This window comes from Nycticebus coucang, chromosome 1, assembly GCF_027406575.1.
Source record: "Nycticebus coucang isolate mNycCou1 chromosome 1, mNycCou1.pri, whole genome shotgun sequence".
In the NCBI taxonomy this organism is placed as follows: domain Eukaryota; kingdom Metazoa; phylum Chordata; class Mammalia; order Primates; family Lorisidae; genus Nycticebus; species Nycticebus coucang.
In genome coordinates this window covers 155,681,301-155,687,466 of record NC_069780.1, presented here as the reverse complement: position 1 = coordinate 155,687,466, position 6,166 = coordinate 155,681,301, and the positions used below count along the sequence as shown (strand labels likewise).

Here is a 6,166-nt window from a genome sequence, read left to right as displayed (position 1 = left end):
ATTCATCTGTCTTTCCCCATGATACAAGGGATTTGAAGCTCTTTTTTTTGTTGTTGTTGTTGATTAATTTGAGTTCTCCGTAGATCTTAGTTACCAAGCTTTTGCAAATATCTTTTCTCATCCTGAAGATTGTCTATTTGTGTTGGTTGTTGTCACCTTAGCTGAACAGAAGCTTTTAAAGTTTAATTAAGCACTATTTGTTTATTTTTGTTGTTGTTGCAATGACCACTGAAGTCTTCTTCATCTTCATAAAGTCTTTACCCAGGCCAATGAGCCCATAAAAGGATACTTGGGATAATTAATCATTAGAGAAATTCCAAAAAAACATATACATTTACATTTTAAGGGATTTTGTTGAAGGTGAAATTAATCATTCCCCCAAAGTGTACAACTTGCAGGCAAAATGGATATGTATAGCATGCTAAGTACACTTGACCAGCAATGGTACCCTCGACTTGGAAAAGTAATACATTGATAACATCTCTTAAAATGTCTATACATTTTTTGACACCCTCTGTAGAAACCACAATGAGTTACCACACTAGATTGGCTCTAATAATAAAAAATTGGAGAAGCAAAAAGTATTGGTGAGGATACAAATAAATTGGAACCCTCATATACTGTTTCTGGGGATGTAAAATAGTCTAATTTTTGGTGATAGTTGCATAACGTTGTGGATATTTTTTAAAAGGTGAATTGTATACTTTAAAATGGAGAGTTTGTGGTATGTGAATTACATCTCAATTTGCAAAATAAATAACTTCAGAAAAAGAACAAAATTATTTAAAAAACATCAAAAAGTGGAAAAGAATGGTAGCTCTATAGTTTCTGTGACTGTAATAAAAATGAGTTTACTCTTTAGTATCAGAAAAAAAACAGATTATAAAAGAGGCATAGAAGGTAGTCTCTGGCTCTTGCCACTGCTTCAGGTAAATTAGAGTCTGAAAGTAGCAGATTCCTAAAGGTTGTTTATTCTGGTCAATGATTTCAGAGGTCTGAAGTAGGTGGCTGACAGCGAATCTATGAAAGGTTAATTCTTGAGTGGTCACAAGTCTGTGCAACTGGAATGTTAAAAAGCCTTATGACCTTTCAAGAAGCCATAGTACAGAATATGTCATAGATTTATTACTGGATAATAGAAGTTCAAGGATGTTCAACTTCTGCCTCATGCCCCTATGATCAAAGATGCCCTATAAGTCCTTTTAACTTCCAGATTGCACATAGGAGATGACCAAGTCTACTTCCATATCACAGCTTCAGAATCAGCCTGGCTCTGCAAGTGAGATGCAACGTACAATTAAGACAGGGGACTGAGAGGTTGCACCTGTGTGAAGCCGGTTGCCACAACAGGGATATTGCCTGCAGAATAGAGCATACAAGTATACAGCACAGTCACCAAGAGGATGTATGGCGTATTTCTTATTTTTGTATTGTGTGACATATGACTATATGTCATATAGTTAAAACAACCCCGACTAATTAGATCCTAGTTCTGTAGGGAAGAAGTGTGTGTGAATTTGACTGCTGAGTTTTCTGCTGAGGGTCTTACAGTATCAGTGTCAAGCTGTTGTCCAGCTGGGTTCTTATCTTCAGGCTCTCGGAAAGACTCTCCTTTTGTTTCTAAGATTATTCTTTGGTAGAAATCAGTTCACTGTGATTGTATGGTTGAAGTCTACTCTCATCTAGGGATGACTTTTATCTTCTGGGGACCACTTTTAGGTCTTTTTCTTGTGACCACCCCCAGCTTAGTAATCCTCCCGCATATCAAAATTTTCTTATGCTTCAAATCTTTAACTTCTATTTCTGCTGACAGCTCAAGAGTTTCCGCCCACACAGATAATCTATCTCAAGATCAAATGACTATTATTTTTTTCTTGCATCTACTAAATTTCCTTTGCCATCAAAGAATCACAAGAGTACTAGCAGAGGATTAAGATCATGGAAACTATCTTAAAATCCAGCCTGCTGTAGTGAGATAGAAACATGCAAATATTCACATTTGTAGATAATTTCTAGTGAGATTTCAGGGCACTGCAATAGCAATGAAATAGCAAAAATTTCTTCTGAGAGCAAACTTATAAAGGTGTGAGGGTCATAATAACATCTGCTTCTCATGGCAATGTTGAAAACTATAAGATAGTAAGCAAACCATACAAGCTTGCAAACTACCGAAGAAAAATAATTTTGAACCAAAGTACTTATGCTCAATTGTATATACAAACCAAATAAACATTTTATTTTATTTTTTTTCAAAGTTGAAAAGTATTTTTTATTATAGACATTTTCTTTTTTTTTTTTTTATTGTTGGGGATTCATTGAGGGTACAATAAGCCAGGTTACACTGATTGCAATTCTTAGGTAAAGTCCCTCTTGCAATCATGTCTTGCCCCCATAAAGTGTATACAATGTTAGTGAAGCTGATCTCACCCCTGGCCATGATGAAGATGTATTTCTATCTTAAAAAAAACATTCAAGTAACACCCTGTACATTTTCATATTACTCTCTTTTTTAGTACCTGGGGATTGGTTTTGGCTAGATTTTCTATTTTAACCCATGCTTCTTCTCATTCTTTCATTTTTAGCTTCTCTTTCAGTTTTTCTGCTTTAAACTGTTGAGTGCAGTCATCAAATAGTTTTTGGTTCATTTCCATGAAGAGTTTCAGGGCATTGTATATCAAACCATGTATCGTCTTATTCCAATGGGTCTTCGAGTTTCGGTACAAGGATGGGAACATGATGGGCAGACTCTTGACAGCATTGTCACTGATTAAGCTCATTTTGTATTCATTATTCAAGTAATACAGTGCCCACTCTGCCACCTGGAAGTGTGGACTGGAGACACACTTGGCTCCATGATCTTCACAAATTCCGATGGCTCAATTACATCTAAAATCTCTTCTAATTCATTTAAGAACATTACTTCTTTTGGACTGTGAGTCTTTGGCCAGTATTTGAGAAGTGCCATCACCACTGGTTCAGTGAAGGTGCTGTCCTTTTCTAAAAACTGCACTACACAGTACGCCAGCTGGGGATGGTAGACACTCAGAGATTTCACTTTGTGCAAAGGTAGTAACACCTTCAATAAGAAAATCTTGTGCTCTTCTTTTAGTGGTAAGGGAAATCCATTAACTATACTTCCCAATATTTCCAGTAATTCTGCTATGCCATTGTGATGCTCTGTTTCATAAATAAACCTATAAAATATATTATTTATCTGTTTTCTTATGTAAGCTCTCAAGCCTAAGAATTTCCCATAGATTCTGTGGAGGGTGGTTTTAAGAAAATCTCTCTCCCGAGGATCTTCACTGTCAAAAAGCTCTAAAAGCTGCAATACAAACTTCTGATCAATATATTTCTTCGCTATATTAGGTTGGAAATCTGAGACTCTAAAAATCTTAAGAAAAATTCATAAACCAGCTGTAGATGAGGCCGGGCTGCTTCTAACGTTGGTTCGTCTTCCTCTGGGTCAAATTCTGCTCCCATAGGGTTGGAGGAAGGTGGTAATGTTCGAAACATGTTAACTGCAAACATATGTACTACTTCTGGGTAATTAGGCTCTGTGATAACATTCCGATTATGGGTGATATATTCTACCATTTCACTTAAAGCAGCTCGTTTTACTTCCTTCCACTATAGGTCACTTAGTGGATCGGAAACAAAGTCAAAGAGGACACAACACTGACGTAACTTCTGGATAAAAAGCTTCTCTTGATCAGCAGGAGGAACATCTCGAATATGAAGCAGGGCCATGGGCTGTAATGGCCCACTGGAGTTGGCCACATCCACCACCATCCTGCCGCCCGCTTTATTACATGTCAACATCTAGACTCCAGCGGGAAAGGCAATGGACTCCTTAAGGCAAGAAACCAGCCTCAATTTTAGTTAAAAAAAAAAAAAAGACAAACTGAAGCTCTTTGCAGCTGGAGGGAACTGTCTGGTTCGTGATGTCAGCCCCAAATAGACATTTTAGACATAAAAAACTGGACATGTTTTAAAATGGCAAAACTTTTCAAAATTTACCACAGGACATATTATACAAAAAGGAAAACAATACTAAGTAGATCAAAAAGTCTGACTCAAGAAGAAATGGAAAGGGAGAAAAAGGGTAAAATGCTGTTATTTCTTAATAAAATTATTATATAAAGTAAACCTAGAATTATATTAAGTGAAAGACTTAGAAAAGAGGGAATCAAGAAAAAATAAAGGCTATAATATGTTTTTATTTTTTTAAATAAAAACCGTATTTATTATGAGACTACTTGTCAGATTAAATATATTTTAAATGTATATATACATTACATTATATACTTAATGTAAATATACATTTTTAAAGTATATTTTAATGTATATATACATACGCATAAACAAACAGAGATGAGTGAATTTTACTAATATTTTTGTTATAATTAATTAGGCATAGTAGAATTACAGATGATTTTTATTTTCCATTATAACGAATACAGTTTTGGCTGCAACATAGGAACTTCAAGTTGTCATTATTACTGATTTTTTTAGACGCATCTAATCAGTTTATTTTTGGCTGTGATCATGAGTTATTTGATATTTTTTACATTACTAACTAATTGAAATTTGGAAAGATTAATTTTCTGTATAATATCTCTCACAGATAAAAATGTGCATTTTTTTCTTTATAATGAGTTATGGTTTCAGAAACTATCCTTAATATGTATTTGTATTCTGTGAATGCTGGAAAACAGTATATTGTTTGTTTATATGGAAATATATATATATATATCAATAGGCAAGATCAAATTTTTAAATATAAATGGTGGTCTTTTTCAATTTGTTTTTATTAACCTTGTGCTTGTCAGTTGAGCAGTAGCAAGTGCTAATATACTTAGCCTCTTGTGATTGTGGTGTACAGCAAAAAACAGTGATGAATGGAAGAAGGTTCCATTTTTGTGATTTCACACACCTGGTCTTAGTCTGTGGCGTGAAATGGGATCTGGTGATCCCAAAGAGGCAAGGCAGGTGGCGCGGGGCTAAAGGCCACACAGAAAGGTGCCTGGATTAAAGATGTAAAAAGAGTCAGTGACTGAGAGCCTCAAATACGCTTTTTTTGAGGCAGGAATATCCAACCTGTGGCCTGAAGCCCATGCTGATATTGTGAGGACTTTTTTCTTGTTTATCTATGGTTTTAGATACTATGAAAAGTATGCAAGGATCTTTTCCTGGCACAAAAAAGCTTCCCTAGTCTTTGTACTGTATGTTGATTTTTCTTTATTAAAGCATAAAGATTAATACATTAATACACATTAATACATTTATGGAGGGGTGATTGGTGGGATCACGCCTATGGTGCATATTACAAGGGTACATGTTGGATCACTAAGTATAAATGTATACCTAATGTATAAATGTCTTTACACAGGAGTCATTTTAGTCACTGATCCCACTTCACCTACTTCATGGTGAGTGCAGTGAGGTTTCTTGTTACCCTCTTCCCACTGGTTTTTCATCCCCCATTCGTCAAAATAAGCTTGTTTTGGAAAGAAGCATCCTACATCTTACTCTTTACGTCATTTCAAGTTTCAGAAAATGAAAGTTTTTTCTTCATTTAAGCTAATGATGAGTCAGCCAGAGTAATCTGTTCATCACAATCACTCAGAAGTTCAGGCTTTGGAGGATTCACCTCAATAAATGTCCCCATTTCAGGGCAAAAATGGTATGGAGAGTCAAGAACCAGACTTTACATGCTTTCTCTCTGGAAGCAACACGTGTTACTTCATTTATAATTAAAAGGTAAAATCCTCAATTATAAAAGATCATGGGGGTTCATATTTCCTAAGTCTCCCAAAGTTAAAGAAGAACCAGAAATTGATGAACGGTCACTAATCTCATCAGATGAGGCCTTACGAGGATGCTTCATTTACCCGCGTTCTGGATGTATAAGTCCGTAGTTACATGCTTGCTTAGTACTCTGCCTTCTTAGAACCTGGAGAGAGAGGACTAGTGACACTCTTTCATTTCTTCCTGAGTTCACTGTAGTAGTAACACTGATGGATTATTGGGGGCATAGCCAAGTTACTGTTAAACTAACAAATGGATCATGTCTGAAATACTCATAGAAGAGGCGGTCAAGTCAATGATACAATATGTAACCCCTGCTAGTCTGTTCAGGCTGCAATAGCAAAATGCCGCACAC

At 35.7% G+C, this 6,166-nt stretch overlaps 1 pseudogene across 1 annotated transcript; it reads right to left on the bottom strand.

Moving 5' to 3' along the window:
- Window positions 1–2,514: 2,514 nt before the first annotated feature.
- LOC128589631 (serine/threonine-protein phosphatase 2A 56 kDa regulatory subunit gamma isoform-like) lies at window positions 2,515–3,856 on the bottom strand (annotated as a pseudogene). The gene has a single exon (XR_008381113.1). The product of XR_008381113.1 is annotated as a serine/threonine-protein phosphatase 2A 56 kDa regulatory subunit gamma isoform-like (transcript).
- Between the last annotated feature and the right edge of the window lie 2,310 nt (window positions 3,857–6,166).